The sequence below is a fragment of the Ovis canadensis genome, chromosome 19 (genome assembly GCF_042477335.2).
Source record: "Ovis canadensis isolate MfBH-ARS-UI-01 breed Bighorn chromosome 19, ARS-UI_OviCan_v2, whole genome shotgun sequence".
Lineage (NCBI taxonomy): Eukaryota > Metazoa > Chordata > Mammalia > Artiodactyla > Bovidae > Ovis > Ovis canadensis.
Window position 1 is genome coordinate 17,501 of NC_091263.1, and position 27,700 is coordinate 45,200.

General features: G+C 51.3%; 1 long non-coding RNA gene across 1 annotated transcript; it reads right to left on the minus strand.

Annotated features, from left to right (window-relative positions):
- Window positions 1-5,885: 5,885 nt before the first annotated feature.
- On the minus strand, window positions 5,886-12,800 carry LOC138424241 (uncharacterized). The gene is made up of 5 exons (XR_011250709.1): window positions 12,635-12,800; window positions 11,556-11,629; window positions 11,019-11,125; window positions 9,222-9,355; window positions 5,886-7,171 (listed from the first exon to the last, which is right to left on the minus strand). It is a non-coding gene; the product is annotated as an uncharacterized lncRNA (long non-coding RNA).
- Window positions 12,801-27,700: the final 14,900 nt, after the last annotated feature.

A 27,700-nucleotide genomic window follows, 5' to 3' on the forward strand; every position in this document is an offset into this window, starting at 1 on the left:
AAATGGGACCCATATGTCAAACCACATAAAAATATATCTTCCCTCAACATACATATAACACAATCAGGCCTTCAGATGCATCGATTCTCCAACTATCAAGTCATACAAATATGGATGTAAAATATCACAATACATTCCAAAGTGATGGATATTGACTTTCGCCTGCTGGCACTTCTTTTTTATGTCATCTCCATTATATTAGCTATGACAACGAATCATGTGCTGTGCTAAGTCACTTACATTGTGTCCAACTCTTTGGGATCATATGGACTAGGCCCCACCAGGTTCCTCTCCATGAGATTCTCTAGGCAAGGATACTGGAGTGGGTTGCCATGCTCTCCCTCAGGAGATCTTCCTGCCCCAGGGATCGTATCCATATCTACTATGTCTCCTGCATGGGTATGTTCTGCATGTTCCTTACCACTAGAACCACCTGGGAAGCCCGACAGGGCATATACAGAACCATTCCTCCAACAAAACTGAAGAATGACTTTAAAATCTCAAACAAAACATGAGTATATGTGTTCACAAACTTCATGGAGCAAGGGTTTCTTCGATCTGAAAACTGGCGTCGATGAAGGACTGTGTGAAGAATACTTCAAAGTCTATTTGGCAAACACAGCCTACGTTGGCTATATTTAGTCCTCAAATGAATGAGAATGTCATGAGTACTGGTCGTTTCAAATAAGTAGCATGTGAAGCTGTTTACACTTATTGGGATGTGTGGTATACCACATTCACACATGTCAGTAGCATTGGTGCAAAAACGATACATTTCTCAGGGGAAACTTCTACATGGACTCTTGGGATCAGAGCTCTAACTCATACACATGTACTTTTCCTTTTAAAATGATCCTGCATGATAAGCAAACAAAACACTGGATGAACACCTAGACGGTGAGCTCTGTACTAAATGATTTTAAAGCCAGTAGATGGAATGAGCTGATGAGGAAGACTACAAACAAGTCATCTTCTTCAGCTTGGTCAAACTGCTCATAGTCATACAAGTGAATGAAAAGTTAAGCCTGTTGTCATTCAATCTGTTTTAAAGAAATAGAATAATAAAACAAATTAGTAAATCTTATTTTCTTAATAAACGTTGTATTATTTCTGCACGGCTTTGTTACTGGCATAAATAGAATATCTACAATAATAACGTGTAGATTATTATTGTAATAATAATGAAATGGATTCACATTCGATATCGATTCACATCTATAATTGATGCCATAGCTGTTTGATACTATTGCTTGAATGAATGCAACTTATGTGACTTCACAAACTACAAACACGACTAACATAATAGGTATTAAAAAACCTTGAGTGACATGAGCGTGAAGACTTAGTAGAGTTGCTCTCAAGAATAATGATACTATTATTCACTCTAGCCATAGTACTGGAATCTGTACATTAACACCCCTGCAAAAGAAATGGAAAGGATAGAATAATAATAAAGGAACTTCATAACTATATTCCTACTGTAAACATTCAACACTATGTTTTCTTTTAAACTGACTTTCATATTTGGTCTACTGTAACCTCTTCTGTGTTCATTTTATGCTAAACTTATTGCTAACAGTAAAATTACCATACGAGCTCTAATTTTTTTTTTTTTACTTGCAAAGCTAATGATAGAACCAAAGGCCGATATCTACATCAAACAGGAGAAACGGAATGGAAACTGTAAACAATTTTATGGAAGAACATTTCTGTGCTCCTATTCAGTCAAATGGACATTCAAAAGGATGTGATTTTTCTCAAAGTTTATTTCAGAAACTTGGAATTGGATGACTGCAAACAATAACACTAATAATATATTGATACATAATATTAAAAATATACAGTGGGTCATTCTTTTTTTTATTCTGCCACAGCTAACAGACAGGAAGTCAGTTGTCGTAACTACTACTAACATAAGACCCTCACCGATAAGTGAAGATATATAGGAAAATCCATAATAGATCTAAAAACCATCAAAGATAAAATGGTAATTAAAAAATACAGTGACAGTTTAGTTGGTATAAGAAACAGGATGATTATGAAAGCAAAGCCAACAATCACGGATAGGCCATGGAAGCCCGTGGCTGTCACGAGTGTTGACTTGTATCCTTCATCTGAGGTTGTTAAAAGCGCTTGGTAAAATCCAGAGGTTTGCAGCAGTGGTAACCTCCTGAACAGACTGAAATAAAAAGGGTTTCCAGAATATCCTGATGATTTCCATCTACTAGGCTGTGGTGAGCTCAAGCAATACATACTCCAGAGGACAGAAGACAGACAGGTTGGGAACACGTCTACTGCACTTAGGGAGAAAGGGAATGTTGCTACTCAGCCTAGTACAAGTGTAGAAGCAACACCTCGGTGATTCGACCTTTAAAGAATAGATACGTATGAGAACGACTGGTATGAATAATCCTTCACAAGTGCGTTCTCAGACCTCCTCCCATCATAAGCACAAGCATAATGAAAACACTGAGTTTTCATGGTCTCACACAAAATTAGACTCACTTATGACTTTGCTTTGAGAAGAGTTGAACTACTCATTGTTAAAGAGAAATGATCCTTTCTTCTCTGAAGATTTGTGAATCATTCAAAGGGTGTGGTGAATAAACTACTTAAGGATCCAATACATAAAAATGCAATAGGCTAAGCACAGAGATGTTTTTCTCCCTTTCTCAAAGGATGGAACATTTTGTATTTACACTGATTTTGTCTCTACACTGATTTTGTCTTGACTTCATGTACAATTACATATTGATTTTTTTAGTTGACATACAATAGGACTAAAAATATTGATATTATACTAATAACTCATGTTGGTATGTGTGGTTGTCACATAGGATTCACAGGAGATTTAAATTCACAGTTGTCAACGTAAAGGATGAATGCTATTTAGCTTCTTCGTGAATCTAGACCCTGAATGAAGAGTTTTCCTCAACATATTTCACTGAGGGAAATACAAGGATGATAGGCATAATACTATGCTTCGACTCATGGATATCTAAGCATTGCTCACAATACAGATCTGATTTTCGAAATCAGGGTTCTTTCAGTGTCCTTGAACAGCATTTGTTTTTCTGTATACAGAAGAAAAAAACTCATGAGTATCAAACTGGTTCACATAAAACATGTGTATGAATTGTTATCTTCCTGAACCAGAGATCAAACCCACATCACTTCCACCTCCTGCACTGGTAGGCAGATTATTTACTGACTGTGCCACCTGGGAATCGACATACATTTCAAGGACCACTGCCATCAGCTTCTACTGTTCATGACCAAAGTAGGAGAAACAACATTGGAAGAAGTACTCATAAGGGTACTCATAGGAAGTACTCATAAGTCAAGGAACTGTTATACTGGGTACTCTCGTTATTACTGGGACAAGTCAGTTCCTCTGATGATGACGGGTATAACTGAAAAATTATTACAAATGCATGGGCTGCGATGTCTACATGATAAATGTGTTCCTCTTATACTATTGCTTCAGGGATGCCTACTTCCACATGAAGGACTGCACTTCAAGGGATGCCTGCTATTCCAGCTCAAGCAACAGATAGTGAAGTGCAGATCATTGTCCTTTGTTGAAAATAATCAGCAGTTTGTCAACATAGGGAACATGCCGGAGGAACCCTTGGGATGGAACTCTAAAAACAGGTTGGGCCCTCTTTTTGCCAAGCCCTGCGATAAACTACAAATCAGAAAAAGAAAAATAGCATCGGTTTTGTCAGGACTTCCTCATCTTTTCTTTCTCGGTAGCAGGAAGCAGACATTGAGGCCAGAGGACTGCAGGATTTCATTGTGAACTAATGTTGGGTGGGGTGGAAGCTCATCACTCTAGTAAGAATGTGGCTCAATAAAACGGAATTTCATTCACTTCATGGACATAGAGTTCTATAATCCTTCATTAAGGAATTCAATAAGCTATATTTCCTTACACCTTCACAATCTCTTGGTTTACGAGAATGTCAATTGCTAGTCCAGCACTTATACAATGAGTGTTACAGGTAGTATTAGTGTATAAATGATGATGAGCAATGACAGGAAGTTTATTTATTCTCTGTTTGAATTCTTGATTTTTTATATAATTTTTTATAATATCCTTACAGATGTGAATATTTTAGTGACATGTATAAATACACGTTGAGTAGTGCTATGATAACTCATAGTGTTGGCACAATAAATATCATGGTTATTATGTGCTTTTCATATATTCCTTTTGAGATTCTCTTCCATTATACATTATCATAAGATATTTAATAGTTTCCTAAACTGTACAGTAGGTCCTTGTGGCTTCTTTTATATATAGTAATGTATTTGTTAATAATTCAAACAAAAACTGGTACACAAATATTCATAGTGACATTCACGATAGCTCAAAGGTAGAACTCATTCAAGTGTCCGTTGGTGGGAGACTGAATATGCAACACAAGGTATATTCAGAAGCTTGAACGGTATTCCACCATATGAAAAAGTACATTAAATGGTGCTGTCACTCTGCAAGACATTACAGAAATGACTCCAAAACAAACACATGGAATAAATACATAGTTCGATTCCAATTCAAGCTATGTACCCAAAAGGATTAGGAAAGGGGGCTGAAAAAATGGATACTTCTTCCGTCATACTCACAACAGCATGATTCACACTGGCAAACAAACAGAAGTGATCTAAGTGTCCATGGCAGCCAATTCCATAAACAAACTGTGGTATACACACAATGGAATCTGATTCGGCCCTTCAAAGTCAGTAATTCTGACAATGCGACAATGTGGACAAACCTTATGGTCATTAGATTAAGTGAAATAAACCAGACCAAGAAAAGACAAACGTGCTGTGATTCCACTCATATGAGATATCCAAACAAGTCAAATCTGTCAGAAATAGCAGAGAGTGATTCCGACCGATCGAAAAGAGTTCATGTTTCATGGACCTCAGTTTCCCTTGGAAAAACTGACTTCCCGTGATATCTCCAAAACCAATTAGACAAATAATTGGAAGCTATATCCAGTCAAATGAATGTAGACATAATGTTACATACAGTGTACACCAAACTCACTCAAACTTCTTAACAGACAAAAGGCAAAACTGTATCTATGGTACCTCATCTTAGCTTAAAACTGTATCTACAGTACCTCACTTCTGCTTATAAAATTTAACAACAACAACAACACACTAAAGTCTATCCAAAAAAAGGATATAAAACATATATAACATTAACTTTAAAAAATTGGAAATTTAAACTGTGGAAAACCTTATTCACAAAACTTAAACACAAGCCACAGGAAAATATATTTATAAAATACATATCTGATAAAGGATTGTACTATAAACATACCAAAAAATCTGGAACAATCTCATAAAAAATGTATAAACCTAAACACCTGGCCTACAAAAATATAAAGATAGTAAATAAGCCTATCAAAAAGACTCAAAATCACATGTCATTAGGAAATTACAAACTAAAATAACAGTGAGGTAGCACTGCACACCTATTAGATTCAGTAAACTCAAAAAAAGGGGGTAGGGCACAACTTCTCTGGTGGCTCAGTGGTAAAGAATCTGCCTGACAATGCAAGACACTCTAGTTCGATCCGTTACCCCAGAAGATCCCACATGCCACAGAGAAACATAGCTGGATGTTTCCACAGCTAAACAAGGCTCTCCTGTGACCTGAATACTACATGGCTAGCACTTACTAAACAGCTTTGAAAACATGTCCAGACAAAAAAGTATCGCATGATTATATACAACAGCTCTACTTGTAATAACTAAAAACTTTCAAATATCAGGATGTCTTCAGTAGATGACAGTGTAAACAAATGGGGATACATCCAAAGTGAAGGGGAGCAAATGCTACCACAAAATATACCACCTCAGCATGAGAATCAGTTGGACCCAATTAACTTTTATTTTTTTAGAGGACACATGATCATCTCTGAAACCCAAGTTCAAGACAGCTCTTCTGTGAGTCACATTTACCAGAGAAATCTCATTTCAAAGGAATCCTCTCTATATGCCAGATAGAAGGATGAGACACAGTCTTTTGAAACTCTTTTTTCTTTTCTATCGATAGGGAAAGCTAAGCCGTAAATCTGCACAACCACCATACCCTTCCTTTCCTTTGGTTGTATTTTTTTTAATATTTGTCTCTTTTTTAACTTGGCTGTGCCAGGTTGACCTTCATTGAGGCAAGCCAGATACTTAGCTACAACATGCAAATTCTCCGTTGTGGCATGGGAGATCTAGTTCTTGGATCAGGGAATGAACCTGGGCCTCCTTCTTTGGGAGTGTCCAGTCTCAGCCACTGGACCACCAGGAAGTGCCTGTTTTGTTTTCAGATGAAGATGGAATCTAAGGTGATATCTTGGGCCATTTCAGTCACTGACTCAGTTTCCTGAGTTTCTCCAAAGCACGCATAAGGTGCACATTATTAAACTGGTTTGCAAAACAAGAAAAGGTTGTCTGCTACAACACTGTATGCTTACAAATATCTAAACGGTAAATGGCATATTATTTATTTTTAATTACTATGGGGGGAGAAAGAATGCAGGATTCATACATGTTACAACATGAATAAATATTAAAACCATCTTCAGTGAAAAAAAAAATCCACATAGGAAAGGCCACCCAGAACCCTTATTCACCATGTCTGCTTTCAATCCATCAAGTTTGTCCAAATAACTGAAAATCTCAGTAACACTCTAAATAAAGAAAAAAGGATGAAGATGGAAACAAAAGATATATTCATACATTTGAACAATTGCTAAAAGTGGAAGTGGGGTGGTGGACTACATTATAATGTAGATACCATATGATTTCCTGATTTTGGAGATTATGTGCTGGTTCTGAAGAAGGAACCCATTTTGGATAAAACACATAGAGTATTTTAGATGATGTGGCAAATGCTAGCACTTGTTCCCATTGCTAGGCATTTTCTGTACATTTTAAATGACTGGAAAGTATACTAGGTTTCAAAACAACCATGTCGATACCACAAAAGAAATTTAGAGCAGACAGGCAGGAAACTTTCTGATACAGGCCAAGACTTACCCAGATGAAGTTCAAGGGAAGCTGCGATGCTCACTGCCCGTGAAGGAGTCCACGTGGAATGAAGAAGTACTGTGGGAAGTCTATTAGTAACCACCATGTCTTGGGTCCTCTGGATGACCTACTGCAGGAGAAACAGATCTTACAGATAAAATGATCCACATCACTTCACAAAAAGTTGTTAGGCTACATTCAGTAAAGCGGAATCATTTCGGATCAATTTACAATCATATAAAATACTACCATTTACAGTCCAGAAATCACTTGCATTTCTACACACTAATAACAATCAGAAAAAAATATTAAGAAAATCCCACTTAAATAAAACATCTAGCAACAAACTTAATCAAGACCATAAAAGACCAGTAGTCAGAAAACTAGAAAGCACTGATAAAGAAACCAAAGAAAACACAAATACACAGAAAACTGTTCCACGCTCATGCACTGGAACAATGAGGAATTAAAAGGTCCATTCCAACCAAAGTCATCAACAAATACACGGACTGCAATCACAAAATAATATTCAATGGCATTTTTCACAGAAATAGAAGTATTCCTCATATTAGACTGCTACTGTTGAACAGGACCTTAAACAGCCAAAAAGACTCTGAGAAAGAGGAACACAGCTGGAGGCATCTTCCTATCCCTCTTCAAACTACATCATGGAGCTGTAGTGACCACCACAGTGAGGAACTGGCAGGAACACAGACACATGGACTCCAGGAGAGAATAGAGAGCCCAGAAACGAACCCACCTGTACATGGTCAGTTCCTGAAAATCAAACCAGGAACGAGCGAAGAGGAAAGGACAGTCTTCTCAAGAAAAGGTGACAGGAAAATGGCCACCTACACGGAAGAACATCAGTGTTCATCCTCTACATCATCTAACGCAAATCTAACTGAAAACCCACCGCTTTGCACACGGAGCTCTTTCCCCCTGAGTCCTCTGAGATGGACCCCCAGTCAGCCCTCAGCTGGACACAGGAAACGTCTACTCCGTCCTCATTTTCCGCTCTTGCAGCGCCTCCCTGCTGGTGGGCACTGAGGCAACCCTGCTCCTCTCAGCCTGGATGCAGCCCTGTTATCCAGAAGCCTGAGCCCTGATGGTCCTGAGGAGACAAAGCTCCCGCCAGCTGCTCACGGAGCAGAGTCTAAAGGCAAAGCGTCCTGCGCCCGCGGGTCAGAGGGGCCTTTGGCGCCCCCTTCGGGCCACAGGAGAAGAGCGGGCAGCCCGGCGCTCACAGACCTCAGAGGGCTCACCCAGAAGCAGCTCTGCTGCGAGCACTCAGACTGGAAGCCCAAACTGAAATGGAGCAGAATAGCTCCATGACCCTCTGCAAAACATGGCTAAGGAACAAACAGAGCCTGTATGGAATGCAGCCATAAAAAGGAACACATTTGAGTTTGTTCTAATAAAGGGGAGGGAAGTCAGTCAAAGAGAGAAAAACATGTAATCTAGAAGGATGGTACTGACGAGTCTGTTCACAGAGCAGCAATGGAGGTGCAGACATAGAGAACAGACTTACAGACGAGGGTGGAGAACAAGAGGGAGAGGGTGAGATGAATGGAGAGAGCAGCATGGGTGCAGGTACACCTACATTTGTAAATATGTAAACCAATGGGAATTTGCTGTATGATTCAGGGAACTCAAACTGGGGCTCAGTATTAACCTGGAGAGGTGGGAATGCGTGCGAGGTGGGAGGGAGATTCAAGAGCAAGAGGACATAGGTACACCTATGGTTAATTCATGTGGATGTATGACAAATCAAACCAATATTGTAAAGCAATGATCAATCAACTAAAAAGAAATAACTGTTTAAAAAAATATGAACATAAACACAAACTTTGCAACAAGGTAACTCCATTTTAAAAACTATAGAATTTTAGAAAACTACTAAAGTTCTACATGACCGTTGGTCTGGTGATCAGGTCTAACATACACAAAACAGGCCAACTTACCAAATTATGAATACAAATTAGTTAAAACATTGCCTTTTATCATTTCATACATTTACCCTGTGGAGGACCTTACTCGAGAGAACCAAAAACAAACTATTAAATGAACCACCGACCACCCACCCTGGCCAGGCAACAGAGAAAAGAAAACACTTGCAGGAGTCATCTTACAACAGGAGGGCCTGGGAAGGAACAAGGAACGAACAAGCTACCACCAACCAGAATTCTGGAGAGGTCAGGTGATGGGAGGCTCCAGTTCAGAGGTCCTACCAACCTCCCAGGATCCACTTCGCTGGAATCCATCTCAGCTGAGTGATGTGTGTGCCCCCAAGAGAGATCCCAATTCAGAATGCCTGGCAAGAGACAAACCAGAAATTAACCCGATGACCATAAAACCTGAGACTGTGAGCCACATGACAGAGTGGCTCTCTCCGTTTCCCTCACCCTCCTGCCCTCCACCCCGGCAGCCCTTCCCAATAAAGCCTCTCGCTTGGACAGCACTCCTCTCCTCAGACAACTCATTGCCCAGTGTCAGACAAGAACTCACTCTCAAGCCCTGGAAGGGATCCCTCTTCCTTCATCAAAAGCAATATCCAGGAGAAAATATCTTCAAAACGCTATCTTGCAGAGAAGGAAATCAGAGAAGGCAATGGCAGCCCACTCCAGTACCATTGCCTGGAGAATCCCACGGACAGAGGAGCCTGGTAGGCTGCAACCCCGGGGTCACTAAGAGATGGACACGACTTCACTGAGTGACTTCACTTTCACTTTTCACTTTCATGCACTGGAGAAGCACATGGCAACCCACTCCAGTGTTCTTGCCTGGAGAATCCCAGGGACAGAGGAGCCTGGTAGGCTGCTGTCTATGGGGTCGCGCAGAGTCAGGCACGACTGAAGCGACGCAGCAGCAGCAGCAGAGAAGGAAATGGCACCACCTGCAGTACTCTGGTCTCAGAAATCCCAGGGACAGAGGAGCTTGGTGGGCTACAGTCCAAAAGCAGGGCATTTCTGACTGGAGGAAACAGTCCCAGGGAAGCTGAGCTGCTCACCAGAGGCCCCAGAGCTTTGGATAGCACACCAGAGCTGGGGCTGAGGATTCCCAGCTGCCATGCCTCTTGATCCTGGCCTCTTTCACTAGATACATGTGTGGAAAACTAGAATCTAAAATATGCCCTGGTAGTTCCATAGATTCCAAAGAATCCACCCCCTGGTGCTGGAGATGCATGTGCGATCCCTAGGATGGGAAGATCCCACATCCTATGGAGCCCGTGTGCCACAACTGCCGAGCCTGTGCTCTAGATCCTGGAAGCCACGATGCCGAGTTCACATGCTGCAGCCACTGAAGCCCGTGAGCCTGTGCCCCTCAACAAGAGGAGACACTGCAGTGAGAAGCCTGCAAACCACTAGTTATGGCCCATGCTCACCAAAACTAGAGAAAAGCCCACACACAAAGATGCAACACAGCCAACAATCAATAAAACTGTTTTCCTAAAAAAAATGCATATCTGACAAAGAAACTGTATTCGAATTGTCCAAGAACACTAGAGCAAACAAGCCCATTCATAATTGGTAGCGACTGAAATAGACACCTGGCCACTGAGGGTATACTGATAGTAAACTATCATACAAAAACATACTCAAGATACTGGTGCAATGCATGCAGAGCCCCCTTTGAAAGACAATCTGACAGTTTTTTTTCAGTAACCACGTGGGACAAGCACTGAATTCTGTGTATGACAAGCGGTGGAAGCCAGGTATCTTACCATTGGAATGCAAAGTTACAGATAAACAAAAGGAAACGTTACAATGTCCATGTCGTGGTGGATCAGGTTGGAGACATCACAAATTACCTTTAACTGAATATGTTCAAAGGTGAGCTGGAATACATGTATATATATATCCATGTATTTGTCAGCTGAGCATATTGAGCTCCTACATGTATGTTTTAAATATCATTCTCTAATAAAAGGGAACAGGAAACATCTCCGATGGCCCGGTGGTAAAGAATCTGCCTACCGATGCAGGGAACACGGGTTCAATTCCTGTGTAGGAGATCCCACACGCCCAGGGGCAACGAAGCCCTTGAACAACTCTAGAAGTTTGCATGCTCCAGAGCCCAAGTTCTGCAAACAGAGAAAGCACTGCAATGAGAAGCCATGGCACAGCAACTAGAGGGTAGCCTCTGCTCACTACAACTAGACAAACGAGCAATAAAGACCCAGCACAGTCAAAAATAATGTAATGTTAAAAAAAGGGACAGTTCTTTGAAGAAATGACTGAGACTAGGGGTGAGACTGTAAATATATGAGCCAGGGTCATCTTAAATTATGAGAAATTAAAGAAACTAAAGACAACTATCAAGCTGTCCAAACTGATACAAATGGATGATGACACAGTGTTATCTGTATACACCAGCAAATAACAATCTGAAAAGGAATTTAAACAAACGATTCCCTTTCAGTCATGTCAACATTAATAAAAGACTTTGCTATGGACAGAATGAGGATAACAAGACTGGCACACTGGAAATGATACATGATTGCTGAAAAATACCTTAAAGACATGGACAGATACTCCATAGCGATGAAAAGGCTTCAGTTGGCAATACCATGGAATGCATCTTCAATCTGAAATGAAGATTCAATATGAATTACAAAAGGCTGAAAGGTGGTTGCTAAACCACAAAAGATGCCAGCATTCTTGGACTCCAGAGGAGAATTCAATCCAGGGCAAGTGACGAAGCTTGATGGCTCAGAGGTTTTCTGTTAAAAAGTTTTATTAAAATATAAAAGAGATCGAGAGAGCTGCTGACATAGACAGTAAAAGGGGGAAGAAAGAGTACCCCCTGCTAGTCTTTAGCCAGATGTTATAGAGCCACTAGCAGTCTGCTAATGAAAGAAAGACAATGTGTCAGAGAATGGCACCAGGCCCCTCACCCACAGCATGCATTGAGATAACATTGGCAGCAGATGAGTCATCCCAGGCCATAAAATGATGGACATGAATCTTGAAGAAAGGCAGATTTCCAAGCAAATATATAGTTTCATTCACATAGATTAAGAGAACAAGGTATGAGTAAAACATACTGGTTTGTCAAGTTTTTTCTGAGCCTTTAGGGGAAACTGACCTGAAGACAGAGCCTTGGGTAAATACATAGTACATTAGCATACCTTAAGACAAACATTTCCATAAGAAAAATGCATTGCTTAGTTCAAGGTTTGAGGAAAGTTAAATTCAGGTGGAGCCAGGAGTGGTCATGGCAACACAGAATTTTCTGAGAAACCTCCTTTTAAATTTGTATCAAGATGGAGGAAAAAAAATGCAGCACTCTTTTGTCTCCTCTGGCCTCTTAAGAGAGAGGAAAAAACGTCTGACACTTGCAGTCTATTTTCTCTGTCTGGAGACCCCTGGCCTTCCTGCCTGTTATCCTCTCCAGGCCTGTAGGAAGCAATACACTAGGCTGCTTGGGAAAACCGCGCGGGTCTGAGCTTTATGCAAAGGGGTAAAGCGGTAAAACCCTTGGCCCCAAAGGCGAGGCTTTTCTGCGACCGCCATTTTAGTCGGCTCCGAGACTGCAAACAAAGAGGGCAGAATACATGGTTCCCTGCTCCGCCCAGTCTGAGTTCCCTTACCTGTGGCCCACAGCCCTGCGCTCTGCTCGCTGGATGCCAATCGACGGGGACCCAGGAGCCCACGAAACGAGCATTCCCAGCTGCAATGGCGAGCCCTGAGAGCCCTGGCCCCCGACGCGCCGCCATATTCATCCCGCCCCAGACCCGCTCACGTGAGCCGCGCTCCTGACCAGCCGCCCAGGTTGGCCCCGCCCCCGACGCGCTCACGGTGCGCCCCACCCCCACGCCCCCTTCCAGGACAGGCCCGCGGGACCGCGACTGCCTCCAGGTGAAACACAAGGACAAGCAAATCCACCCCACCGAGACAATCCAAGCTTTTTCTCAGCTGATCTGTCTATGATTTAGGGATAAAACTATGACTATAGAAAGCAAAGATGACCTAGGACAGCCATGATATTCTATAGAGCCAGACCCTGGCGGGCAGAGGCTTGAAGAGGGTCCGGGAGCTCTGTCAGGGCGGCAGGCCTCTGTAGCGTAGAGGTTAGGTGCGCTGGTAAGCAGGCAGACTATGGTCTGTAAGTCAGGAGTTCAAGTCTGCAGCTTAGCTCTTTTGCTCTTAGGGGGCGGGGGACAGCAAGAGGCGGGGCTTAGACCAGAAACGTTTATTTTTATTTTAGAGGTTTATTGTTAAGCTTAGGGTTAGGGTCCGGGCAACCCCCCAACTTGTTCAGGTTCGGGTTCAGGGTTAGGGTTAGAATTTAGGGAACCCCCCTCTTCTAAGAGTTCGGGTTTGGGTTAGGGTTCATGTCAGGGTCAGGGTTCAGGTTACGGTTAGGGTTAGCATTAGTGTTGGGGTTACAGCTTAAAGTGAGCCCTAATAGGGCTCATAGTTCTTTATTAGCCTGCCCTGGCGGGCCGAGGCTTGAAGAGGGTTCGGGAGCCCTGCTGAAAGCAGCAAGCCTCTGTAGCATAGGGGTTAGGGAGGCCACTAGGCAGGCAGACTATGGCCTGTAAGTCAGGAGTTCAAGTCTCCAGTCTAACCTTTTTCTTTTAAGGGGCAGGGGACTGCAAGAGCCAGGGCTTAGACCAGAAAATTTTTTTATTTTAGAGGTTTATTGTTAAGCTTAGGGTTAGGGTTCGGGCAACCCCCCCACTTGTTAGGGTTCGGGTTCAGGTTAGAATTCGGGGACCCCCCTCTTCTTAGAGTTCGGGTTTGGGTTAGGGTTCAGGTCAGGGTCAGGGTTTGGGTTACGGTTAGGGTTGGCATTAGTGTTGGGGTTACAGCTTAAAGTGAGCGCTAATAGGGTCCATAGTTCTTTATTAGCCTGCCGTGGCGGGGTGAGGCTTGAAGAGAGCCTGGGAGCAAGACAAAACCCAGTAATCCTCCCTAGCGAAGCGGTTAGGCTGACAACCAGTTAAACATCCAACTTGGCTCTGTAGGTCAGGCATTCAAGTCCCAGTTTTGCCTCGTTTGCTTTTAGGGGGTGAGGGACAGCAAGGGGCGGGGCTTAGGCCAGAAAAGTTTATGTTTATGTTAGAGTTTTATTGTTAGGGTTAGGTTTAGGGTTCCGGCATCCCCCCAACTTGTTAGGGTTCAGGTTCAGAGTTCGGGTGCGAGGAATCCCCTCTCTACTTAGGGTTCGGGTTCAGGGTTCGTGTTTGTGGTTTGGGGTTCAGCGTTTGGGGTTAGGGGTTCGCGGTTCTAGTTTGAAGTTTGGGGTTCCGATTAGGGGTTCAAGGTTCAGCTTAGGGGTTCGGGGTTTGGGTTAGGGGTTCGCGGTTTGGGTTTGGGGTTTGGGGTTCGGATTAGGGGTTCGCGTTTCAGATTTGGGGATCAGGTTATGGGTTCTCAGTTCAGGTTCGGGGTTCGCAGTTCGGGTTTGGGGTTTGAGGTTCAGGTAAAGGGCTTGGGGTTCGCGGTTTGGGTTTGTGGTTTGAGGTTTGGGTTTGGGGTTTGGGGATCAGGTTAGGGGCTCTCGGATTGGGTTAGGGGTTCACAGTTCGGGTTTGGGTTTGAGGTTAGGATGAAGGGTTTGGGGTTTGGGGTTCACGGCTTGGGTTGGAGGTTTGGGATTCAGGTTAGGGGTTTTGGGTTTGGGATTCGGGTTATGGGTTTGGGTTTTGGGGTTCGCGGTTTGGGTTTGGGTTTGGGGTTTGGAGTTCGAGGTTTGGGGTTCGCTTTTCAGGTTAGGGGTTGAGGGTTGGGGTTTGGGGTTCGCGGTTTGGGATAGGGGTTCACGGATTTGGTTAGGGGTTAGGGATTTGGGGTTTGGAGTCTGGGATTTGGGTCAGGGGTTCGCGGTTTGGGGTTCCAGTTATGGGTTTGGGCTTTGGGTTCAGGGTTGTGGTTTGGGGGTTTGGGGTTCGGTTTTTGGGTTTGCAGTTTGGGTTACGGATTAGGGGTTTGGGGTTTCGGTTTGGGGTTCGGGAATTGGGGTTCGAGGATTGGGGTTGGGGGTTCCGATTAGAGGTTCAGTAAGTGAGATTTGTGGTTCGGGGGTCAAGATTTGAGGTTTGGGGTTTGGGGTTCGGGGGTTTGGGGATGGGGGTGTGAGGTGCAGTTTTGAGTTTCGCTGTTCAGGTTAGGAGTTAGGGGTTGGGAGTTCGAGGTTCGGCTTAGGGGTTTGGGGTGTGCGGTTTGGGGTTTGAGGTTTGGGGTTCCGGTTAGGGGTTTGGGGTTTGGGGTTCGGATCAGGGGTTTGGAGTTTGGGTTTGAGGGTTGGGTTTTGGGGGTTGGGTTTCGGGGTTTAGAATTCGGTTTAGGTGTTCGCAGTTTGGGTTAGGGGTTTGGGGTTTGGGTTGGGGGTGTGGGGTGTGGGGTACGGGTTAGGGGTTTGGGTTCAGGGTTTGGGGTTCAGTTTATGGGTTTGCGTTTCCGGTAAGGCATTAGGGGTGTGCGGTTTGGGTTTGGGGTTCGTGTTAGCGGTTTGGGGTTGGGGGTTCGGGTTCCAGATTTGGGGTTCGGGGTTTGAGTTATGGATTCGGGGTTTGGGCTACGTGGTTCGGGGTTTGTGGTATGGGGTTTGGGGGTCGGGGCTTGGGTTTGGGGCTCGGGTTGGGGGTTCGGGTTCGAGTTAGGGGTTCACGGATCGGGTTAGGGGTTTGGGGTTCGGCGTTTGAGGTTCGGTTAAGGGGTTCGCTGTTCTGGTTAGGGGTTAGTGACAGGGGCTTCTGTTTTAGGGTAGGGGGTCGCAGTTCAGGTTATGGGTTAGGGGTTTGGTGTTTCGTTTTCGGGTTATGGTAAAGGGTTCAGGTAGGGGATTGGGTTAGGGGATTGGGGTTCAGGTTTGGAGTTCGGTGCTTGGGGTTAGAGATTTGGATTCGGGAAATGGGTTGGGGTTCATGGTATGGTGTTCGAGTTAGGGGTTTGGGGTTCGGAGTTTGGGGGTTCTTGTTCTGATTAGGGGCTTGGGGTTTGGGGTATGGGGTTTGGCTTCGGGGTTAGAGGTTTGCGGTTTGGGGTTTCGGTTTGGAGATTGGAGTTTGGGTTTGGGATTAAGTGGTAGGTGTTTTGGTTTGAGGTTGGGTTAGGGTTAAGGTATCAGGTTTAAGGTTCATTGTTTGGGGATTCGAGCTAGGCATTCAGTTTACGGGTTCGGATAATAGGGTTTTGAGGTCAGGGTGGAGTTCGGGGTTTGGAGTCACGATTAGGGGGCTACTGAGTGCCGCACAGGCAAGGGCTCCAGGAGTAAAAGCACGCTACGCGAAGCTGGGAGACGCCACTGGCGCATTTCTGTCCTCAGCTCCGCTCCTGCCTTACCTTTGCACCTAGGCCCCAGGCGTCCTTGGGGAGGGCTTAGGGGCCGGTGGCTTGCTCACTGCCAAGGGCTCCAGCAGGGAGAGCTCTGTGAGAGGGAAGAGAAGGGCAAGTGCAGGGCTCTTCCAGCTGTTGCTTGGCCGCCGAGACTCAGCGCCGCACGGAGAGCACCAGGCTCCCAGGGCCCCTGGCTGGGGTCTGCAGCCCCGCACACCTGGAGGCTGATTCCCTGGGCGCCCAGCAGCTGCCTTACACACGTAGCTTCCCTAGCGCTTTCCTCCCCAGCAGAGACGTGTGCAGCTGGTTGGGGCCTGCCCCTGCGTGCCTGGGCTCCCACCCACAGCCCCAGCTCAGGGCAAGCAGCCCCTGAGCCAAGAGCTGCAGGAGGCGTAGAGCGCCCCCGCCTGGTAGCCGAGGGAACAGCATGCGGGGAAGCGAGCCTCCTCGAGGAAAGAAGAGGCAGCCTAGCCTCGTTTGGCTCAAGCCATACTTGGCTGGAGCCGAGTGAGCCTCCAGGACGGCAGAGCTCCAGCTCTGCTCAGAGGCCCTATCTGGCTGAGTTGTTGGTGGGAGGCTGCTCTGCCCTGGGCGAGCCTTGCCCAGACTTGCCTCGCTGCTAGGCTTCCTGCCCAGGAAGGAGCAGGCTGCGCGAGGCTGGGAGACGCCACTGGCGCCTTCCTGGCCTCAGCTCCGCTCCTGCCTTGCCTTTGCACCTAGGCCCCAGGCGTCCTTGGGGAGGGCTTAGGGGCCGGTGGCTTGAACACTGCCAAGGGCTCCAGCAGGAAGAGCTCTGTGCGAGGGAAGGGAAGGGCTAGTGCAGGGCTCCTCCAGCGGTTGCTTGGCCTCCCAGACTCAGCGCCAAACCGAGTGCACCAGGCTCCCAGGGCCCCTGGCTGGGGTCTGCAGCCCCGCAAACCCGGAGGCTGACTCCCTGGGCGCCCAGCAGCTGCCTCACACACGTAGCTTCCCTAGCGCTCTCCTCCCCAGCAGAGACGTGTGCAGCTGGTTGGGGCCTGCCCCTGCGTGCCTGGGCTCCCGCCCACAGCCCCAGCTCAGGGCAAGCAGCCCCTGAGCCAAGACCTGCAGGAGGCGCAGAGCGCCCCCACCTGGAAGCCGAGTGAACAGCTGGCGGGGAGGCGAGCCTCCTCGAGGGAAGAAGAGGCAGCCCAGCCTCGTTTGGCTCAAGCCCTACTTGGCTGGAGCCGAGTGAGCCTCCAGGACGGCAGAGCTCCAGCTCTGCTCAGAGGCCCGATCTGGCAGAGTTGCTGGCGCGAGGCTGCTCTGCCCTGGGCGAGCCTTGCCCAGACTTGCCTCGCTGCTAGGCTTCCTGCCCAGGAAGAGCAGGCTGCGCGAGGCTGGGAAACGCCACTGACGCCTTCCTGGCCTCAGCTCCGCTCCTGCCTTGCCTTTGCACCTAGGCCCCAGGCGTCCTTGGGGAGGGCTTGGGGCCGGTGGCTTGCACACTGCCAAGGGCTCCAGCAGGAAGAGCTCTGTGCGAGGGTAGGGAAGGGCTAGTGCAGGGTTCCTCCAGCGGTTGCTTGGCTGCCCAGACTCAGCACCAAACCGAGTGCACCAGGCTCCCAGGGCCCCTGGCTGGGGTCTGCAGCCCCGCACACACGCAGGCTGACTCCCTGGGCGCCCAGCAGCTGCCTAACACACGTAGCTTCCCTAGCACTCTCCTCCCCTGCAGAGACGTGTGCAGCTGGTTGGGGCCTGCCCCTGTGTGCCTGGGCTCCCGCCCACAGCCCCAGCTCAGGGCAAGCAGCCCCTGAGCCAAGACCTGCAGGAGGCGCAGAGCGCCCCCACCTGGAAGCCGACTGACCCGCTGGCCTGGAGGCGAGCCTGCTCGAGGGAAGAAGAGGCAGCCCAGCCTCGTTTGGCTCAAGCCCTACTTGGCTGGAGCCGAGTGAGCCTCCAGGACGGCAGAGCTCCAGCTCTGCTCAGAGGCCCGATCTGGCAGAGTAGCTGGCGTGAGGCTTCTCTGCACTGGGCGAGCCTTGCCCAGACTTGCCTCGCTGCTAGGCTTCCTGCCCAGGAAGGAGCAGGCTGCGCGAGGCTGGGAGACGCCACTGGCGCCTTCCTGGCCTCAGCTCCGCTCCTGCCTTGCCTTTGCACCTAGGCCCCAGGCGTCCTTGGGGAGGGCTTAGGGTCGGTGTCTTGCACCCTGCCAAGGGCACCAGCAGGAAGAGCTCTGTGAGAGGGAAGGGAAGGGCAACTGCAGGGCTGCTTCATCGGTTGCTTGGACGCCCAAACTGAGCGCCACACAGAGAGCACCAGGCGCCCAGGGCACCTGGCTGGGGTCTGCAACCCCGTACACCGGGAGGCTGATTTCATGGGCGCCCAGCAGCTGTCTCACACACGGAGTTTCCCTGGTGCTCTCCTCCACAGCAGAGACGTGTGCAGCTGGTTGGGGCCTGCCCATGCGTGCCTGGGCTCCCGCCCACAGCCCCAGCTCAGGGCAAGCAGCCCCTGAGCCAAGACCTGCAGGAGGCGCAGAGCGCCCCCGCCTGGAAGCCGAGTGAACAGCATGCGGGGAAATGAGCCTCCTTGGGGGAAGCAGAGGCAGCTCAGCCGCGTGCAGCTAAAGCCTGCTTGGGCAGAGCTGAGTGAGCCTCCAGTCCGGCAGAGCTCCAGCTCTGCTCAGAGGCCCGATCTGGCAGAGTTCCTGGCGTGAGGCCGCTCTGCCCTGGGCGAGCTTTGCCCAGAATTGCCTCACTGCTAGGCTTCCTGCCCAGGAAGGAGCAGGCTGCGCGAGGCTGGGACAAGCCACGGCGCCTTCCTGACCTCACCTCCGCTCCTGCCTTGCCTTTGCACCAAGGCTCCAGGCGTCCTAGGGGAGGTCTTGGGGCCAGTGGCTGGCACAGTGCCAAGCGTTCCAGCAGGGAGAACTCCGACAGAGGAACGAGAAGGACATATGCAGGGCTCCTCCAGAGGTTGCTTCGCCGCCCAGACTCAGCGCCGCCCGGAGAGCACCTGGCTCCCAGGGTCCGTGGATGGGGACTGCAGCCCTGCACACCCGGAGGCTTACTCCGTGGGCGCCCAGCAGCTGTCTCACACACGGAGTTTCCCTAGCGCTCTCCTCACCAGCAGAGACATGTGCAGCTGGTTGGGGCCTGCCCCTGCGTGTGTGGCCTCCACCTCCCACCCCAGCTCAGGTGAAGCTGCCCAGACCGGCAGGAGGCGCAGCGCGCCTCCGCCTTGAAGCCGAGTGTATAGCATGTGGGGAAGCGAGCTTCCTCAGGGGGAAGCAGATGCAGCCCAGCCGCGGGCAGCTAAAGCCCTGCTTGGCCAGAGCCAAGTGCGCCTCCAGTAGGGCAGAGCTCCAGCTCTGCTCAGAGGCCCGATCTGTCAGAGTTCCTGGCGTGAGGCTGCTCTGCCCTGGGCGAGCCTTACCCAGACTTGCCTCCCTGCTAGGCTTCCTGCCCAGGAAGGAGCAGGCTGCGAGAAGCTGGGACAAGCCACTGGCGCCTTCCTGGCCTCAGCTCCGCTCCTGCCTTGCCTTTGCACCTAGGCCCCAGGCGTCCTTGGGGAGGGCTTAGGGGCCGGTGTCTTGCCCACTGCCAAGGACTCCAGCAGGGAGAGCTCTGTCAGAGGGAAGGAAAGGGCAACTGCAGGGCTCCTCCATCGGTTGCTTGGACGCCCAGACTGAGCGCCTCACAGAGAGCACCAGGCTCCCAGGGCCCCTGGCTGGGGTCTGCAGCCCCGCACACCCGGAGACTGATTTCATGGGCGCCCAACAGCTGCCTCACACACGGAGGTTCCCTAGCGCTCTCCTACCCAGCAGAGACGTGTGCAGCTGGTTGGGGTTTGCCCCTGCGTGTCTAGGCTCCCGCTCACAGCCGCAGCTCAGGGAAAGTAGCCCCTGAGCCAAGACCTGCAGCAGGCGCAGAGCGCCTCCGCCTGGAAGCCGAGTGAACAGCATGCGGGGAAGCGAGCCTCCTTGAGGGAATACGTGGCAGCCGAGCAGGGTGCAGTTGCAACCCCTGCTTGGGCGGATCCGAGTGCGCCTCCAATATGGCAGAGCTCCATCTCTGCTCAGAGGCCCGATCTGGCAGAGTTGCTGGCGCGAGACTGCTCTGCCCTGGGCGAGCCATGCCAGATTTTGCCTCGCTGCTAGGCCTCTTGCCCAGGAAGGAGCAGGCTGCGCGAGGCTGGGAGACACCACTGGCGCCTTCCTGGACTCAGCTCTGCTCAAGCACTGCCTTTGCATCTAGGCCCCAGACATCTTTGTGGATGGCTTAGGGGACGGTGGGTTGCACACTGCCAAGGGCTCCAGCAGGGAGAGCTCTGTGAGAGGGAAGGGAAGGGCTACTGCAGGGCATCTTCAGCGGTTCTTGGCCGCCCAGACTCAGAGCAGCACGGAGATAACAGGCTCCCAGGGCCCCTGACTGGGGTCTGCAGCCCCGCACACCTGGAGCCTGACTCCGTGGGCACCCAGCAGTTGACTCACACACGGAGGTTCCCTGGCGCTCTCCTCCCCAGCAGAGATGTGTGCAGCTGGTTGGGGGCTGCCCCTGCGTGTCTCGGCTCCCGCCCACAGCCCCAGCTCACGGCAAGCAGCCCCTGAGCCAAGAGCTGCAGGAGGCGCAAAGCGCCCTCGGCTGGAAGCCGAGTGAACAGCATGCGGGGAAGCGAGACTCCTCGGGGGAAGCAGAGGCAGGTCAGCCCCATGCGGCTAAAGCCTGCTTGGGCAGAGCCGAGTGCGCCTCCAGTACGGCAGAGCTCCAGCTCTGCTCAGAGGCCCAATCTGGCAGAGTTCCTGGCGTGAGGCTGCTCTGACTTGGGCGAGCCTTGCCGAGACTTGCCTCGCTACTAGTCTTCCTGCCCAGGAAGGAGCAGGCTGCGCGAGGCTGGGACAAGCCACTGGCGCCTTCCTGGCCTCAGCTCCCCTCCTGCCTTGCCTTTGCACCAAGGCCGCAGGCGTCCTTGGGGAGGGCTTGGGGCCAGTGGCTTGCACACTACCAAGAGCTCCAGCAGGGAGAGCTCCGTCAGAGTGAAGAGAAGGACAAGTGCAGTGCTCCTCCAGCGGTTGCTTGGCTGCCCAGACTCAGAGCCGCATGGAGAGCAGTAGGCTCCCAGGGCACCTTGCTGGGGTCTGCCGCCACGCACACCCGGAGGCTGACTCCGTGGGCGCCCAGCAGCTGCCTCACACACGGAGGTTCCCTAGCGCTCTCCTCGGAGCAGAGACGTGTGCAGGTGGCTGGGGCCTGCCCCTACGTGTCTGGGCTCACGCCCAGAGCCCCAGCTCAGGGGAGCAGCCCCTGAGCCAAGACCTGCAGGAGGCGCAGAGCGCCCCCGCCTGGAAGCCGAGTGAACAGCATGCGGGGAAGCGAGCCTCCTTGGGGGAAGCAGAGGCAGCTCTGCCGCGTGCAGCTAAAGCCTGCTTGGGCAGAGCTGAGTGCGCCTCCAGTCCGGCAGAGCTCCAGCTCTGCTCAGAGGCCCGATCTGGCAGAGTTCCTGGCGTGAGGCCGCTCTGCCCTGGGCGAGCCTTGCCCAGACTTGCCTCGCTGCTAGGCTTCCTGCCCAGGAAGGAGCAGGCTGCGCGAGGCTGGTACAAGCCGCTGGCGCCTTCCTGGCCTCAGCTACGCTCATGCCTTGCCTTTCCACCAAGGCCCCAGGCGTCCTTGAGGAGGGCTTGGGGCCAGTGGCTGGCACAGTGCCAAGAGTTCCAGCAGGGAGAACTCCGTCAGAGGAACGAGAAGGACAAGTGCAGGGCTCCTCCAGAGGTTGCTTGGCCGCCCAGACTCCGCACCACACGGAGAGCACCAGGCTCCCAGGGCCCCTGGCTGGCGTCTGCAGCCCCGCACACCCAGAGGCTGACTCCGTGGGCGCCCAGCAGCTGCCTCACACACGTAGGTTCCCTAGCGCTCTCCTCGGAGCAGAGACGTGTGCAGGTGGCTGGGGCCTGCCCCTACGTGTCTGGGCTCATGCCCAGAGCCCCAGCTCAGGGGAGCAGCCCCTGACCCAAGACCTGCAGGAGGTGCTCGGGGAAAGCAGAGGCAGCCCAGCCGCGTGCGGCTACAAACCATGCTTGGGCGGATCCGAGTGCGCTTCCAGTACGGCACAGCTCCAGCTCTGCTCAGAGTCCCGATCTTGCAGAGTTCCTGGCGCGAGGCAGCTTTGCCCTGGACCAGCATTGCCCTGACTTGCCTCGCTGCTAGGCTTCCTGCCCAAGAAGGAGCAGACTGCCAGAGGCTAGAGAGGCCACTGGCGCCTTCCTGGCCCCAGGTCCGCTCCTGCCTTGCCTTTGCACCTAGGCCCAATGCTTCCTTGGGGAGGGCTTAGGGTCGGTGTCTTGCACCCTGCCAAGGGCTCCAGCAGGGAGAGCTCTGTCAGAGGGAAGGGAAGGGCAAGTGTAGGGCTGCTTCATCGGCTGCTTGGACCCCCAGACTGAGGGCCACAGAGAGAGAGCACCAGGCTCCCAGGGCCCCTGGCTGGGGTCTGCAACCCCGTACACCCGGAGGCTGATTTCATGGGCGCCCAGGAGCTGCCTCACACACGGAGGTTCCCTGGCGCTCTCCTCCCTAGCAGAGATGTGTGCAGCTGGTTGGGGCCTGCCCTGCGTGTCTGGGCTCCCGCCCACAGCCCCAGCTCAGGGGAAGCAGCCCCTGATTCAAGACCTGCAGGAGGCGCAGAGCGCCCCCACCTGGAAGCTGAGTGAACAGCATGCGGGGAAGCGAGCCTCCTTGGGGGAAGCAGAGGCATCTCAGCCGCGTGGGGCTAAAGCCTGCTTGGGCAGAGCCGAGTGCACCTCCAGTACGGCAGAGCTCCAGCTCTGCTCAGAGGCCCGATCTGGCAGAGTTCCTTGCGTGAGGCTGCTCTGCCCTGGGAGAGCCTTGCCCAGACTTGCCTCACTACTAGTCTTCCTGCCCAGGAAGGAGCTGGCTGCGCGAGGCTGGGAGAAGCCACTGGCGCCTTCCTGGCCTCAGCTCCGCTCCTGCCTTGCCTTTGCACCAAGGCTCCAGGCGTCCTTGGGGAAGTCTTGGGGCCAGTGGCTTGCACACTGCCAAGGGCTCCAGCAGGAAGAGCTCTGTGCGAGGGTAGGGAAGGGCTAGTGCAGGGTTCCTCCAGCGGTTGCTTGGCCGCCCAGACTCAGCGCCGCCCAGAGAGCACCTGGCTCCCAGGGTCCGTGGATGGGGACTGCAGCCCTGCACACCTGGAGGCTGACTCCGTGGGCGCCCAGCAGCTGCCTCACACACGTAGCTTCCCTAGCGCTCTCCTCCCCAGCAGAGACGTGTGCAGCTGGTTGGGGCCTGCCCCTGCGTGCCTGGGCTCCCGCCCACAGCCCCAGCTCAGGGCAAGCAGCCCCTGAGCCACGACCTGCAGGAGGCGCAGAGCGCCCCCGCCTGGAAGCCGAGTGAACAGCATGCGGGGAAGCGAGCCTCCTTGGGGGAAGCAGAGGCAGCTCAGCCGCGTGCAGCTAAAGCCTGCTTGGGCAGATCCCAGTGCGCCTCCAGTACGGCAGAGCTCCAGCTCTGCTCAGAGGCCCGATCTGGCAGAGTTCCTGGCGTGAGGCTGCTCTGACTTGGGCGAGCCTTGCCCAGACTTGCCTCGCTACTAGTCTTCCTGCCCAGGAAGGAGCAGGCTGCGCGAGGCTGGGACAAGCCACTGGCGCCTTCCTGGCCTCAGCTCCCCTCCTGCCTTGCCTTTGCACCAAGGCCGCAGGCGTCCTTGGGGAGGGCTTGGGGCCAGTGGCTTGCACACTACCAAGAGCTCCAGCAGGGAGAGCTCCGTCAGAGTGAAGAGAAGGACAAGTGCAGTGCTCCTCCAGCGGTGGCTTGGCTGCCCAGACTCAGAGCCGCATGGAGAGCAGTAGGCTCCCAGGGCATCTTGCTGGGGTCTGCCGCCACGCACACCCGGAGGCTGACTCCGTGGGCGCCCAGCAGCTGCCTCACACACGTAGGTTCCCTAGCGCTCTCCTCGGAGCAGAGACGTGTGCAGGTGGCTGGGGCCTGCCCCTACGTGTCTGGGCTCATGCCCAGAGCCCCAGCTCAGGGGAGCAGCCCCTGACCCAAGACCTGCAGGAGGCGCTCGGGGAAAGCAGAGGCAGCCCAACCGCGTGCAGCTACAAACCATGCTTGGGCGGATCCCAGTTTGCTTCCAGTACGGCAGAGCTCCAGCTCTGCTCAGAGTCCCGATCTGGCAGAGTTGCTGGCGCGAGGCAGCTTTGCCCTGGACCAGCATTGCCCTGACTTGCCTCGCTGCTAGGCTTCCTGCCCAGGAAGGAGCAGGCTGCGCGAGGCTGGGAGACACCACTGGCGCCTTCCTGGACTCAGCTCTGCTCAAGCACTGCCTTTGCATCTAGGCCCCAGACATCTTTGTGGATGGCTTAGGGGACGGTGGGTTGCACACTGCCAAGGGCTCCAGCAGGGAGAGCTCTGCGAGAGGGAAGGGAAGGGCAACTACAGGGCACCTTCAGCCGTTCTTGGCCGCCCAGACTCAGAGCAGCACGGAGATAACAGGCTCCCAGGGCCCCTGGCTGGGGTCTGCAGCCCCGCACACCTGGAGGCTGACTCCGTGGGCACCCAGCAGTTGACTCACACACGGAGGTTCCCTGGCGCTCTCCTCCCCAGCAGAGACATGTGCAGCTGGTTGGGGCCTGCCCCTGCGTGTGTGGCCTCCACCTCCCACCCCAGCTCAGGTGAAGCTGCCCAGACCGGCAGGAGGCGCAGCGCGCCTCCGCCTTGAAGCCGAGTGAATAGTATGTGGGGAAGCGAGCTTCCCCAGGGGAAGCAGATGCAGCCCAGCCGCGGGTGGCTAAAGCCCTGCTTGGCCAGAGCCAAGTGCGCCTCCAGTAGGGCAGAGCTCCAGCTCTGCTCAGAGGCCCGATCTGTCAGAGTTCCTGGCGTGAGGCTGCTCTGCCCTGGGCGAGCCTTACCCAGACTTGCCTCCCTGCTAGGCTTCCTGCCCAGGAAGGAGCAGGCTGCGCAAAGCTGGGACAAGCCACTGGCGCCTTCCTGGCCTCAGCTCCGCTCCTGCCTTGCCTTTGCACCTAAGCCCCAGGCGTCCTTGGGGAGGGCTTAGGGGCCGGTGTCTTGCACACTGCCCAGGGCTCTAGCAGGGAGAGCTCTGTCAGAGGGAAGGAAAGGGCAACTGCAGGGCTCCTCCATCGGTTGCTTGGACGCCCAGACTGAGCGCCTCACAGAGAGCACTAGGCTCCCAGGGCCCCTGGCTGGGGTCTGCAGCCCCGCACACCCGGAGGCTGACTCCGTGGGCGCCGAGCAGCTGCCTCACACAGGTAGGTTCCCTAGCGCTCTCCTCGGAGCAGAGACGTGTGCAGGTGATTGGGTCCTGCCCCTGTGTGTCTGGGCTCCCGCCCACAGCCCCAGGTCAGGGGAAGCAGCCCCTGATCCTAGACCGGACGGAGGGGCAGGGAGCCGGCACCTGGAAGCCGAGTGAACAGCATTTGGGAATCTAGCTTCCCAGGGGGAAGATGAAGCAGCCCAGCCGCCTTAGGGCTTGGGCGGAGCCGAGTGCGCCCCCAGGATGGCAGAGCTCCAGCTCTGCTCAGAGGCCCGATCTGGCAGAGTTCCTGGCGCGAGGCTGCTCTGCCCTGGGCGAACCTTGGCCACACTTGCCTCGCTGCTAGGCTTCCTACCCAGGAAGGAGCAGCCTTTGCAAAGTTGGCAGACACCACTGGCGCCTTCCTGGCCTCAGCTCCACTCCTGCATTGCCTTTGCACCTAGGCCCCAGTCGTCCTTTTGGAGGGCTTATAGGCCAGTGGGTTCCACACTGCCAAGGGCTCCCATAGGGAGAGGTCTGTTCAAGGGAAGGGATGGGTATATTTGGAGTACAATCCTGTATCAGATGTGAGGCCCACACCTTCACCCTGAACGCTCACCCCGAACCCTAACCCTGACCTTCACCCTGAACCCTCACCCTCACCCTCTCCCTGAACCCTTACCCTCATCCTGAATCCTCACCCTGAATCCTTACCCTCACCCTCATCCTGAACCCTCACACCTCACCCTAACAAGTTTGGAGGGCTGTTCCACGAACTCTAACCTTTACCCTACCCTAACCTGACCCCCTATCCACATCCTAACCCTAACCCACATCATAGTCATGCCCTCAGCCCTATACTTACCCTTGAAGTACCTACCCGCATCTTCTTCATTTTTGACACTTCCCATGCATAACAAAAGACGAGGTTGTAAGGTTTGAAACATGGATCCAAGACCCATTATCCACATAAAAGGGATATAAATACTGTGATCACATCATTTAAATCTCTTGCATCACCAAAATACCTCTCCACCACTTATCCAGTCGCCATTGATGGATCACATCTATCTCACACATTTTATAACTTAGCAATCAAATACGCACCAGGACTCTGGGTAATTATATAGAAAAGATTTATTTATACCATAAATATTTCAACAAATTCCACTTTCTACGATGAGTTCAATCTTCACAAAAGTAGGATGAACAGCACCTGTTTCCACTAGGATCCATAGCATTGCACAAAGTGACAGTGAGCGTGAAAATCTTAATGATGACCACCAGAAAGAAGGTCAGCAGGGTTGATATCACAGATTTTTCAGTGTTCCAATACAAGTTCTACCCAAATCCATAAAGAAAGACATATGCATAGGAAACTACAAATTGAAAGCAAGTCTATTGAGATAAATATTGGACATCAATTGTATGAATCTTTAAGGCATAACTGCAGACATTCTTCAGACATTCTTCAAATTCATAGAATGACAACAAAGTATGGCTACGTACAATCCATTCGGTTTTATAAACCACTCATGAATAACCTCACAAGCCATTTGAAACCAGATGACAATTTCAAATAGCTTTGATCTATAAACAAGGCTGTAAGACAGAAAGTTAAAATCGAAATACATGAAGTAAATCCTCGGTAGATATGAAAACATCCCATGGTAGTGAAGTCAATTAGCATTAGTTATTAGGGCTTTCATGCACAGACTCATCTCTGATCGATGTGATCCCAATTCATATTTGGCAAAAAATACAAAAGCTGATCTAAACAGTCATATTATTTTTCTTTGTACCCCTAAAAAGAAAAATGAACATGAAAAACTAAATTAAGCTTGGAGGCTCACATTTCCCAATCGGTATACAAAGCAACAGCATGTCAAACTTTCTAATTCACATATGCATTTAAATGAAATTGGATGAAATACCCCTAAATAAACACATACTTCTATGCCCAATGTTTCACAAGGCAGAAAACGCTCAATGAATGAAACTGAGAGGGTAACAGCCAGGAAGGCCAGGGGTCTCCAAAGGGAGGAAATGGGGTGCAATTGTCAGACAGTTGTTATCTGTCGCTTCCGAGGCAGGAGGAAACAAGCTGTTATCTTTTTTCCCCTTCTTGATACAAATTTAAAAAGAGG